The sequence below is a fragment of the Lytechinus pictus genome, unplaced genomic scaffold (assembly GCF_037042905.1).
Source record: "Lytechinus pictus isolate F3 Inbred unplaced genomic scaffold, Lp3.0 scaffold_20, whole genome shotgun sequence".
Lineage (NCBI taxonomy): Eukaryota > Metazoa > Echinodermata > Echinoidea > Temnopleuroida > Toxopneustidae > Lytechinus > Lytechinus pictus.
The window spans coordinates 11,324,149-11,338,354 of record NW_026974141.1 but is presented as its reverse complement, the minus strand read 5'-3'; the positions used below and the strand labels follow the sequence as shown (position 1 = coordinate 11,338,354).

The following is a 14,206-nucleotide window of genomic DNA, read 5'->3' as shown; positions in this document are numbered from 1 at the left end:
CACATTGATTTTGGTCCATCTGCTGTTGTGAGTGTGCAAATATAAAGCATATCACTTGCAATGGGTGAGCTACATATGTACATAATATACAGTAAATTCAATTTTCAGGTTCCAATTTGATTTACCAAGAAATTGCAAAGGAAACATTTGATTTTTTTCAATGAAAACTTGAAATGATTAATATTTTGTATCAGGGAGATGTGTGACATCTGAAATTCTGAATCAAATTTATAATGACTTGATTTAAAAAAATGTTCAAGGCATACTGTCTGGCAAGTATAAAATTGAATATATGTATTTCAACATTGTCTGCCTAACTACTGTACCTTGTCTGGAAAAAAATATGAGTCCATCAAATGTCAGTGTCAGTAGTTCAAATTTCTACCACCTTTGATATGTTTCTCCCTTTTTTGGGGGTAAAATAAATGAATCTGTTTTGCTGTGTTTTATCTAATCTTTGAATTGATCTCAATGCGTCCTCTGACCACAACCACAACAAGGATATTGTACTTTTGTTGGTGATGTGGTGACTACTATACATTCACATTGAGCTACATGTACTGTCCTCCGTTTGCTTGGAAGTCTTGATGGGAGAATATCCCGCTTTTAATGTGTTTGGGTGGAGTCCCTGGAAATTTCTCTCATAAAATATTTAAATGGATGAATGGATAACCGTTATTTTGATTATTGACCTGTTACACTCTTCTCCTGTACAAGATGCGTCCTCTGACCACAACTACCACAAAGATATTGTTCTTTTGTTTGTGATGTTGTGACATTGACCTACCTGTACTGTCCTCCGTTTGCTTTGAAGTCTTGATGGGATAATATCCCGCTTTTGATGCGTTTGGGGTGGAGTCCCTGGAAATATCTCTCATAAAAGATTTAAATGGATGAATGGATAACCGTTATATTTATAATTGACAATGTTACATTCTTCTCGTACATGTACAAGATGTGTCCTCTGACCACAATCACAACAAGGATATTGTTCTTTTGTTGATGATGTTGTGACTAGTACTGTACATTCACATTGACCTACCTGTACTGTCCTCCGTTTGCTTGGAAGTCTTGATGGGAGAATATCCCGCTTTTGATGTATTTGGGGCGGAGTCCCTGGAGATTTCTCTCATAAAATACTTAAATGGATGAATGGATAACCGTTATTTTGATAATTGACCATGTTACATTCTTCTCGTACATGTACAAGGTGCGTCCTCTGACCACAACCACAACAAGGATATTGTTCTTTTGTTGGTGATGTTGTGACTACTGTGCATTCACATTGACCTACATGTACTGTCCTCCATTTGCTTGGAAGTTTTGATGGGAGAATATCCCGCTTTTAAAGGAGAATGAAACCTTTGGAACAAGATAGCTTGCGTGAAAACAGAAAAATCAAAGAAACAGATCAACTAAAGTTTGAAAAAAATCTGACAAATAATGAAAAAGTTGTGAGCATTTGAATATTGTGATCACTAATGCTATGGAGATCCTCAAGTTGGCAATGTGACAAAGATGTGTGATGTCACCTGTGAACAACTCTCCCCATTACTTTAGTATATATATTTCACTTAAATTGCCTCTTTTATCACATCTATCAGTAGATCATGTGTTCTTTCTGTAGGAGGGCATGTAATACAGATTTTTAAAGAATACATCATGGATAAAGAGTTTGTATCACCATAAGAAAAAGCAAAAAGAGACATTTTGAGGGTATTTTATAGTCCATCAAAGGGAAAGTTGTTCACATGTGAGTGACATCACACATCCTTGTCGCATTGCCAATGTGAGGATCTCCATAGCATTAATGATTGCAATTATTCAAATGATCATAACTTTCTCATTATTTGTCCGATTTTTCTCAAACTTTCTTTGTTCTTATTCTTTGATTTTTCTGTTTCGACACAAGCCTAATTGTTCCAAAGGTTTCGTTCCCCTTTAATGTGTCTGGGGCAGAGTCCCTGGAAATTTCTCTCATGAAAGATTTACATGGATGAATGCACAACTATTATGTTGATCATTGACCATGTTTAACACACGCTATACATGTAGGCCTACACAAAGGATGTCAAATGAAGCACAAAAGACTTCCTCTTTTATGAGGATGTTAGTCATTCTTGATGAGACAAAAAAAAATCTTCACAGCATCAGATTACAGTATACATGTGTAGCATTCATAACCAGAAACAGGAAACTAATTTTGGTGTCTCACAGACACTGTAATTTCAGGTGACGTGTGGCAGAAAATCTGGTTAAAATCTGGTTAAAATATACACTGTAGGATACTCATGAATATTATATTTTTTACTAAAAAAATACTTGAGCCAACATGGTCGTTTTCTTTCAAGACTTTTTCAGGGAAGTCCTACATCATAGTTCAACTTCAAAGCATGGTAGGAAATGATTTTTTTCTTTAAAATCGGAGCAATTGCAGAATTTTATTGACTATTTCTATTTTTAATAAGGGCTACTTTTTAGGGGTAATGTCAAGCAATTTTCAGTAAAGCAAATATTCTACCTGTTACATGTAGGTTGATTTTCTGAATAATCTTGAATATTGTTTGTGACAGATCTTGAGGTAATGCTAGAAAGAATGGTCGCCCCAAAATATGTATTTAGGTGGAATTTTAAGGGTGATTTGGGCTTTTCTTCGGGAGCCCTCAATTATTTCCTACATGTTTGCTGGTTCAAAAAGAACACTATGAATGTACTGTACTACGTTTATATACTGTACATGTACATACATGTATACACATCTATGTACTTTTAGGTACAGAGTACCTGTTCACTTGTAAATATGTGCACATCCTGCCAGGTGTCCGAGTCATTCCCAGGAAAAGCTCAATTTCAGTACATTTGATTGACAAGTATTAATGTTGAGTCCATACAGTGACCTCGCCTTTGTAAACTTGTCCAGGGGAGCATTTCATGAAAGATAAGTCACAGATTTGCACTGACTGTCATGGTAAACTACTGTGAATCCTTTGATTTGATTGGCTGAGAGCAAGTTTATGGATGAATGTCACTGACGTAACTTCTCATTGAAACGCTCCCCTATTGTGTAAGATTTCCTGAACCTTAAAAGACAAGTCCACCCCACAAAAAAGGTTATTAGACTAAAAACAAATAAATCCAAAAGTATTATAACACTGAAAATTTCATCAAAATCGGATGTAAAATAAGAAAGTTATGACATTTTGAAGTTTTGCTTAATTTCACAAAACTTATATGCACATCCTGGTGGGTATGCAAATGAGGAGACTGATGATGTCATCTACTCACTATTTCTTTTGTATTTTATTATATGAAATACATAAAGGAATATTCTATTTTTCTTCTTTAATATTGTCAAGTGAAACAACAATTAATTCCTCCCTGAGCTTGTGGAATTCATGAGCATTATATGATTCAGTCAAGTTGGTCCTTATTGTTAAAAATCTATAAAAAATGAAATATTGTATAATTCAAACAATAAAAACAAAAGAAATAGTGAGTGAGGGACATCATCAAATGTCTCATTTGAGTTGTGCATTTTACTGTTTTGGGAAAAATAAGCAAAACTTTATTAAAAAGTCAAGTCAACATTTTTCTGGGGTGGATTTGACCTTTAAAGGTCAAGTCCACCCCAGAAAAATGTTGATTTTAATAAATATAGAAAAATCAAACTAGCACAACATTGAACATTTCATCAAAATCGGATGTAAAATAAGAAAGTTATGACATTTTAAAGTTTCAATTATTTTTCACAAAACAGTGATATGTATACACAACTGAGTGACATGCAAATGAGATAGTCGATGATGTCCCTTACTCACTATTTCTTTTGTTTTTTATTGTTTGAATAATACAATATTTCATTTTTTACAAATTTGACAGTAAGGACCAACTTGACTGAACCATATAGTATTAAACAATGCTAATTCCACATGTTAAGTGAGGAATTAATACATGTAGTTGTTTCACTTGGCAATGAGGAGAAAATTAGAATATTTTATATTTCATATAATAAAATACAAAAGAAATAGTGAGTGGATGACGTCATCGGTCTCCCATCTGCATACCAACCATGATGTGCATATAACTGTCTTGTGAAATTAAGCGAAACTTTAAAATGTCATGACTTTCTTATTTTACACCCGATTTTGATGAAATTTTTAGTGTTATGTTTGTTGGATTTTTCTCTTTTTATTCAAATCAACTTTTTGTTGGGGCGGACTTGTCCATTAAATAAATCTTGCGGGGGGGGGGGGGGGAGGGTAGGCCAGACTTTGGCAACTGCCTTCAAGGGCAACCTGAAAACACACCTGTTTTACATGTAGAGTGCTTTTTTAGAGACATTATTCAGACATGTGTATAGCTTTTGTTGTTGTTCTGCTCTGAAGCGCCTTGAGCATAAATCAAGATGGAAAGTGCACTATACAATTCTCATGTACATGTATTATTATTATTGTCAAGAATGTCCTTTAAAAAAAAAGTATGCAGATAAATAATACTGTAAACATACATGTACACGTATGTATAAACCCAAACTACATGTATACAGTGACTTAGATAATTCAAGCTTATTGCATTCATTAATTTGACTTTTCCTGGAAATGAAAGAGAAAATTCAGTTTTCCATGGAAACCTTTAATACTTTGTTTGTACTTTATGACTGAATCACAAGCAACATGCAGCCTGCAGATAACTTTTTTGACAAGTTCGGTTTAATTCGGTGAAGCGATTAGTTACTAAATGATGCGTTTGTCAGAATGTCAGGAAATGCAACCTTTGCAACCTTTCAGTATTGGCCACAAAATTACTGAAAAGGGCTTCTGAAGGTGAACCATGTACAATATACAGTCTATGAGGCTGTTCTCACTACGTTCCTAAAACTAGTTTAGTGGAAACTAGTTTAACGCATAGTGAGAACGGTCAAATCGGTCTTGGAAGCGATCTTCCAAACCAGTTTGGAAAACCACCTCGCGATGTAGTTTTCAAGATCGCTTTGCCTCGTTAAACTGGTTTTAGCGTAAGTGAGGACACAACCGTTCTTCGGGAAGCGATCTTCGCACATTTTGAGCGCGCTACTCCACACGACAGGTGTAGAATGCTTATGCTGCGGTTTCGAATTTCGCGCAAAACGTGTCACCCCACTGAGAGCGTTTCCATCGCAACAAGAGCGCTTTACGTGAAGTGATTTTGAAAACCACTTTCGTGTGATCAAGTGGGAACGCTAGCAAAGCGATCTTCCAAAGTGGTTTCCTGAATCGGTTTCCAGTAAACTAGTTTTAGAAAGCGTAATGAGAACGGCCTCTATACCTCACAAAGTAAAAATCAATTTTTACGTCTCAAAACTGGAGCTGCTATTATTGGCAGCTCTTTTATTCAAGCAGCTGTCCATTTCAAATGGAAGTACAAAAGAAACCACAGCTGCTTTATTGGCTTAGATATCAGGGCCCCCATTCATAAAACTTGTTATGATAAAAAAAAATCACAATAATCGTTAAAAGCTACTGAGATCCTTCAATCTGATTGGCTGATGGTAAACTTGTTACAGAAATTGTGCATATTTGTAATATCATAACATGTTTACTGAAACAGGGACACAGATGTAGTTTCTGTGTTCATGGAAAAACACAGAGTTATTGTTCATCTTTCATTTGGTGAAAACTGATTGAAGTTCAAGCTTATTCATGATGAAATATCAATTTACATTAATTACAACAAAGTTTTTTTGTGTGTGCAAAGAAATTTGGCTACAGTACATGTACATGTATGATTGCAAGAGATAAAAGTGATTATTCGTTAATTGTTGAATCCAGATTTGGACACTATTCTGGATTTTGATCGGTAAGGTATGTAAATGAAAATTGAAAATCAAATTGTGAGAATATTATAATCATAATATCGATAGGGCCAACATACATGTATGCCCATTCCGTAGCATGACTGGAAAACAAAGACTGAAGACTAAAGACCGGGGACCAACGCGCGCAGTCGCATGAACATGGCACGTGGTCCTCGACCTTCGTTTTCCAAAAAGGTTGTTGGGTGTCTGGAAAACAAAGTTGGAAGACCGGGGATGCATCTGTGATCAAAGGGAAAGTTCACCCTGACAAAAAGTATATTGTAAAAATAGTAGAAAAAAAATAATTAAAAATATTTGCTGAAGGTTTGAGAAAAATCCATCAAAAAATTAAAAAAAGTATTAGAATTTTGATTATATTCTATTTGTGATGTCATATATGCGAGCAGCTTTACATGTACCTACATGTATATCCTATTATAAAAAAATCAATGAAATGTCATTTTCTCAGTTTTTACTGTACCTTCAGTATATCAATAGACAAATCATTTCATATCCATTTCTAAAAAGTGAGAACAAAAATAATAAAATCACCGGAACCATTAAAAAATTGAAATTCATGCATTTTATATTACATAACATACCTGTAGGGCAGGGGCTCGTTTATGATGTCACAAATCCAGAACTTAAAATTCTAAGAACTTTCTTTTATCTTTAATGGATTCCTCAAACCTTCGCCAATATTTTTTCATTATTTTTTCTGCTGTTTTGACAACAAACTTTTCTTCAGGTTGAACTTCCCCTTTAATTGACGTCTGTGCCTGCAGATTTCGGACGGTGATTCACCCGCAAATAGTACCACCTCCTTCAGACAGGATATGCTTCCCCAATCCAAGTACATGTATGACACCGTTCTCATTACGCTTTCTAAAACTAGAATACCGTACTGGAAACCGGTTCAGGAAACCAGTTTGGAAGATCGCTTTGCTAGCATTTCCATTTGATCACCCGAAAGTGGTTTTCAAAACCACTTTACGTAAAGCGATCTTGTTGCTATGGGAACGCTCTCTGGGGGGTGACACGTTTCGCGCGAAATTCGAAATCGCAGCGTAGGCATTCTACACACAGTGTGTGGGATAGCGCACTCGAAATGTGCGAAGATCGCTTCCCGAAAAACGGTTGTGACCTCACTTACGCTAAAACCAATTTACGAGGCAAAGCGATCTTGAAAACTACATCGCGAGGTGGTTTTCTGAACCGGTTTGGAAGATCGCTTCCACCGTTCTCATTACATGTTAAACTAGTTTCCAGTAAACTAGTTTTAGGAAGGTAGTGAGAACGGTGTCTACATGTTGAAAGCACAATGGTTCGTGGCCATGTTCGTAACCCTATTACATGTACATCTACATTACTACATTCATGTATACTGTACATGTTAGTCATATATATGGTATACCAGGACAGTCTGTATACAGTGTAGGGACTTGTGTATAAAATGACCAGGATACAACCGTACATGTAGATAATTCGCTGAAAGATTAGATGAATAATAAAATGCAATCTCAGAATTTTTGTAACCAACTCGAGGTTGGTTCAAATATAAATTGATCAACTGTTGATTAAAAAAAATCTTGATCCATTTTGCATCCAGTTTAGTTTTGTAACCAACAGTTGGTGGAAGTACATGTATGGTGGTGTAGCGGTTCAGACTCTTGCCTTGCGATCAGAGGGTCGTGTGTTCAAATCCCTCCGCACCCTAGCGCCCTTTGCCAAGGCATCAATCCGCACTTTTCTGCGCTCCATCCAGGTGTTAAATGGGTGCACGGTAGGATGTGAAAGCCTACATATATGGCATATGCCTACTCTGTATGTCATTATATGAATGATGTTTTTGTGAATGATTATTTTATAGTAGTTTTCAAAGTTAGCACTGCTGCTATATTAAATTGCGTAATGCAGGCGAGACTGCCAGAGGCGTTCCACTTGTTCACAATAAAGGTTGGCAGAACAAACTGCTCAACCTTTTCATTCAATTCATTGATGTTGTTATAGTATCATTCTGTATTACTTTGGGGTACAGGTAAGGAGTAATGACAATATACATGAACCTGTATAACTGTAATTAATGTTTAAAAATCACGTCTGCCAGCCCAGTTTCAGCCATTCAGTTTGCGACAAATGAAGCCAACTTTTTAAAGATATTGGGTCAAAATCAATTGTCTCCTTTGCCAGCCCACAAATGTCCCCTCCTAAAAGGACAAGTCCACCCCCCCAAAAAAAATTGATTTGAATAAACAGAGACAAATCCAACAAGCATAACACTGAAAATTTCATCACAATCGGATGTAAAATAAGGAAGTAAGATAAGGATATATTATAGGGATGCTCTGGGCTGATAATATATCTCAGTAAAAATTCACAGAGCAAAATGCTGAAAATTTCATCAAATCGGACAACAAATAAGGAAGTTTAATAGGGCAAGGCCTATTGAATTTTAAAGTTTAGCAATATTTTGTGAAAGAAGTTATATTATATGCACTTTGTCATGAATATTCATTAGGTGGGCTGATGATGTCACATCCCCACATTCCCTTTTCTTATATGAAATAATTGTTTCATTTTTTCATACATGTGTAAATGATGTGTCTCCATTATAAATGATGAAATATGTTTCAGCAATAAATAACTAATGCACTTCAATCAGTTGTCAATCAAATTGTTTTAGTTCGTGGTAGAACATTTTTGCCTAAACCTAATTCCATATGATAAAATACAAAAGAACAAGTGGGAATATGAAATCATCAGCCCACCTAATGAATATTCATGAAGACATGCCTAGAACTGTTTCTCCGGAGAATGCAAATCTTTAAAATTCAATAACTTTGTTATTTGTGATCCGATTTTGATCAAATTTTCAGCATTTTGCTGTGTAAACACTATTATTGAAATATGAATATCATCAGCCTGGAGCATCCCTTTTACATGTCATTATCACCCAATTCCTGAACTATTTACATATGTAATTTACATTACAATATTTTATACATATAATTATAATTGGCAATGATAAGGTCAAAAGTTTACATACACTCATGAAATTCAGTGAAATGTGTTCGCTTGCCAAACATCGTAAAATTTACAATATCTTCAGAAATATGAATACTACCGGCATGACAAATTTGGTATCAAATGAAAGAGCATATTATTAAAAAGCACTTTAACATAATTTGGATGCCGTTGGGATTAAGATATATTTTACATGGAATTTTCTTTGAAGAAAAAAGTAATGTGCATGCTAAATGTATTGTATCGTTATTACATTTTCAAACATCGTTTCATAATTCGTAGAAATAAAAAATGTCAAATGTATGATTTATATTACATTTTCATGATATGTCACCACTGAACAAAAAGTGTAATCTGAAATGTTTGTGTTGTGAAGTAACTAGCACAAATATGAAATGTTTAAATTATCAAGTCTTTATTTTTAATTTGTCTAAAATATAAAGATTTTTTTGTAAAAAATGGCACCTAAATATTTTTCAGCTCCTGATGAAAAAGCAATGTGATGAAGGGGCATGACACGCTCATTTGTTTGATATCAAATTTGTCATGATAGCACAAATATTTGATATAAAGATACAGTAAATTTTATGATGTTTGGCAAGTGTCAACTTTTCTTTGAATTTCCTGGGTGTATGTAAACAACTGTGCTGTTATTATAGGCCAATTTATTTCTTTTACCGATCGTTTTAAAGTACCTATAATGTTTCCATGCTTTTGAATTACTTGGATATTAAATAATGTCTTACCCTTTTTTTTACGCCTGCCTATACTTTTATGGCTTCATGCTCGGTGTCCGTCTGTCCGTCCGTCTTTAGTTAACTTTTCCTTGTAAACGCGATAACTTCAGTTTGACTTAACCTAGGCTCATATAATTTGGTGTGTATGATACTAGTTTGGATCCCAGGAAGCCTATTGATTTTGAGGACAAAAGGTCAAAGGTCAAGGTCACAGTGACATATTTTTATCTTACCCTTCTGAACTCCTTGTAAATGCGATAACTTCAGTTTAACTTAACCTAGGCTTATATAATTTGGTGTGTATGATACTACATGTAGCTTGGATCCCAGGAAGCCTATTGATTTTGAGGTCAAAAGGTCAAAGGTCAAGATCACAGTGACATGTTTACATCTTTACCTTCTGAAGTCCTTGTTAACGTGTTTACTTTAGTTGAACTTAACCTACATGTAGGCTAATATAATTTGGTGTGTATGATACTGGCATAGATCCTAGCAATTCTATTGATTTTGAGGTCAGAAGGTCAAAGGTGTAGTCGCCACCTTCCACTTTTCTTGCTTGACCAATAACTCCATTTTCTGTGTTACAGACGGGCGTATTATGTGCTTGCCTTAGCGACACTCTTGTTATACCTTATCATTGTAATTTACTATTTAATAAGTTATAATGTTTTTTATGCACCAGGGCCAAGATGGAAAATGGTAATTTTACTACTGCGTATGCGCATTGTAAATAGATATGTGTGAATAAATAAATAAATAAATGAATTTTAGATAAGTAAATAAATAAATGAATAAATAAGTTTCGCTTAATTTCACAAAACAGTTATATGCACATCCTGGTTGGTATGCAAATGAGGGAACTGATGACATCACTCACTATTTCTTTTGTATTCTAATTTTCTCCTTATTTTCCTGTGAAACAAAGTTTTATTTCTCTCTGAACATGTGGAATTACCATTGTTTAACATTTTATGATTCAGTCCAGTTGGTCCTTGTTGTCAAATCTGTAAGAAAATGAAATATTTCATAATTCAAATGATAAAAAACAAAAGAAATAGTGAGGAACATCATCCACTTTCTCATTTGCATGTCACTGAGTTGTGCATATAGTTATAACTGTTTTGTGAAAGATAAATGAAAGTTTTATTTCATAGCTTTCTTATTTTACATCCAATTTTCATGACATTTTGAATCAATAGAGAAAAGTCAGACAAACATAATGCTGAAAATGATTTTCAGCATTATGCTTGTCTGACCTTTCTCTATTGATTCAAATCCACATTTTTCTTAGGTGGTCTTGACCTTTAATGTTGTTTTTCTTTTGCTATTCTGAATATCTACATTATTATTATCGGTATCTTATTTCAGATCTGGATTGGTTGATGTAGCCCGATTATGGAGAGATTCTGGGCAGAAAGAGGTGAGTTTTTAATTCAATTATTAAAACGAAAAGGTAAAATTTCATGTTAGTCTAATTCTGGCATACATGTATTCAAAGGTGAAAATCAATACCTTAATATGAGCATTCACATTCTTTAACCCTTTCCACGCGTACTTCGCACCAATGCACACTCGGTGCCGTGCGAACTTCGCATTTCACACTCAACAAACAATGCATTGTTCCCCTCCCTGAAAATAATTCAGTACAGATGGGTTCATGGTCCAGCGCACAAAGAGTTAAAGAAGAGCTTTAAAGAAGAGGTCTACATCTTGCTCTTTTCAAGTTTGAATTGATTGTATTAAAATAAATGCCATTAAATTGTGTTCCCCATTGAAATATGCAAAAGGAATGTTTCTCCATTTGGTGGTCTTTATATTATTACACCAGTTTCACTGTACTTGAACATCTACTGTAACTTGCGATTGATAACAATCTTAATGAAATATTGCCCAGTACAGATATATTAAAATAAATGATTGTTTTTTTTCTTCTCTCTTTAGGGTTCTGGACAAGACTCTTACAACACAAGCTCCGTTCAATGGCAGCCAAATTTACCATTTAAAAATGCTTTGAGCCAGGAAGAAAGAAAAGATACGCAAAATTTAGTCAGGATTCTGGAGGTCGACGGCCCCGACGCGGAGTCCAACCCCTCATGCAAGAGGAGGAACAACATTGGTTTCTTTAAAATGCACAAGTGCGGAAGTAGCACTGTACAAAACATACTGATGAGGTACGGTGTGCGTCATCTTCTGAATTTCGTTCTTCCGCCCTCTGGGAATTACCTCGGGCAAAGTTACTTCAACAAGCGTTTCATGATGTCCTTTCCAGTCCATGAATATAATATCCTCTGTCATCATACGCGCTTCAGCAAAGAAGGTATTTATGATCGTTATTAATTTTTGTTTGTAAATTTGTTTTTTGTTTCTTGGTTAATAATTTATTGGTGTGTTTATTCAGTAATTCATTTCATTTTTACGTAAGTTCTATAATTAGTTTCATTTTTTTCCTGAAAATTCTTTCGTACATCGTATTTATTATTTTATCACTCGATTAAAATACTCATTCTACTTTTACATTATTGATTACAATTCTTTTATTTTGTAAATTGTTTTACATGTATGCCTCTATTTCTTTGATTCTTTATCTTTGAAAATTGTTTTAGTGTCAGGACTTTGTCTTCAATTATTGCTTTATTTCTTGGCTTTCTCTATTGGAATTTAAAGCATTACAGATCAGCATTTGTGGTCAATATTATTTGATGTATACTTTTCATAATGAACAATCTTTTTGGCAGATCAAGTTATTATTATTTATATACATAATCAAATAACCATTTTCAAGTTTTTGATATTTTCAAATTTAATTAAAATTTTGTTACAATAAAAATATCGTCCTGCACTATTACATTTAATGCATCTCTTTTTATGGCTGAACCGGTAGGTACATTAAAAGAATATTTTACAAGCTTTCCAAAGGCAATATTTTTTTCAATTTATGGGCGTATTATTTGAGTACACACACGTACATGCAGTCATAATTTATTTTCTTGCAGACTTATCAATATTATATATATTATGAAATTGGAAGAAAAAAAAAATACAGAGTATAGAGGTTTATACAATTATATCATACTATTAATACAAAATTTGATTGAAGTTAAAAATAACATTTCATGTTTAATACATGTACATATAAAATGCATTATATTGGAGGCGCGATAGCTCAGTTGGTAGAGCAGGGGATTCGTATTCCGGTGACCCGGGTTCGATTCCCATTTGGTGCGCTAGTGCCCTTTGGTAAGGCATTTATCCTCAGTACCAGGTCCTTCGGAGAGGACCTTAAGCCGTCGGTCCTCTGGTTGCTTGCTTACAAGCATTCATGCTTTCTTAGCAATCAGGTAAAAAATCACCATCAATCAATATCATTAAAGGAGAATGAAACTCTTGGAGCAAGTTAGCTTTTGTGAAAGCAGAAAAATCAAAGAATAAGATCAACAAAAGTTTGAGTAAAATAGGACTAGCAATAGAAGAGTTATGAGCATTTGGATGTCGAGATCACTAATGCTATGGAGATCCTCCCATTGGCAATGCGACCAAGATCTATGATGTCACAGATGAACAACTCTCCCCTTTTGGACACTGAAAATATACCTCAAAACATCTCTTTTTGCTCATTCTATCATATGACAAACGATTCATCAATGATATAATGTTGTGAAACCTCTGTACTTGTCCTCTCATAAAGAGAACACCTCACCTTGTGATAGACTCTATAAAAGTGAGAATATAAGTGAAATAAGTACTAAAGTAATGAGGGAGTTGTACGTGTGTGACATCACAGATCTTGGTCGCATTGCCAATGGGAAGATCTACATGGCATTAATGATCTCAATATTCAAATGCTCATAACTTTATTATTATTCATTCAATCTTCCTCAAACCTTCAACAATATGTTTCTTTGATTTTTCTCTTTGATATGAATTCAGCTGGTTTCAAGGGTTTCATTCTCCTTTAAAACTGTAATATTACATGGTTTTAGCCTATTTGCTTTATTCATGTACCTCTACTGTAGCACATCCAGTTCCATACAGTACTTAAAATTTAACTTTTTTTATTTTCCTTCTCAAGAACACTAAAAGGAACATTATATTGTTTTATGAGCTTTCCTTTCCAACTTTATAGGTTGCATTTGGATTAATATACCTTGTACTGTGTGATAATCACACAATATCATATTGATTATATGTTAATCAATATAACCTTGCTATTCTTTTATTGATTTTTACCAAACCATAATTATTTTCTTCCCAAGCATAAGGGAGCCAAACTAATGGCCTTTTTGGGGCATTTTTTTTGGCTCTTATTATAAAACCAACTGGAGTTTAACTGGACATCAAGGGCTAATTTTAAACATACTATGCATTTTCCTATTTGGAATGATTATTATAAAGAATCCATGATATTTTATCTGTCCGTGGATTTTCACCAAACCATTATTACTTTTCTTCTCAATCCCAAGCACAGGTAACATGAACAAATCATGATATTTTTCCTTTCTGTTTTTTTGTGTGAAAATCTGTTGGACATGTTCTGAGTTTAAAAGGAGCTGGTTTAATTTTCAAACACACCCTGTACATTTAGTTGAAATTTATTGGACCTCCAGCATTGTTT

The 14,206-nt window shown here is 34.3% G+C and overlaps 1 long non-coding RNA gene across 1 annotated transcript; it reads left to right on the top strand.

Moving 5' to 3' along the window:
- The first annotated feature begins 2,166 nt into the window (after nucleotides 1–2,166).
- On the top strand, nucleotides 2,167–11,934 carry LOC135157882 (uncharacterized). Its single transcript, XR_010296793.1, has 3 exons — nucleotides 2,167–2,396; nucleotides 10,963–11,014; nucleotides 11,536–11,934. It is a non-coding gene; the product is annotated as an uncharacterized LOC135157882 (long non-coding RNA).
- Nucleotides 11,935–14,206: the final 2,272 nt, after the last annotated feature.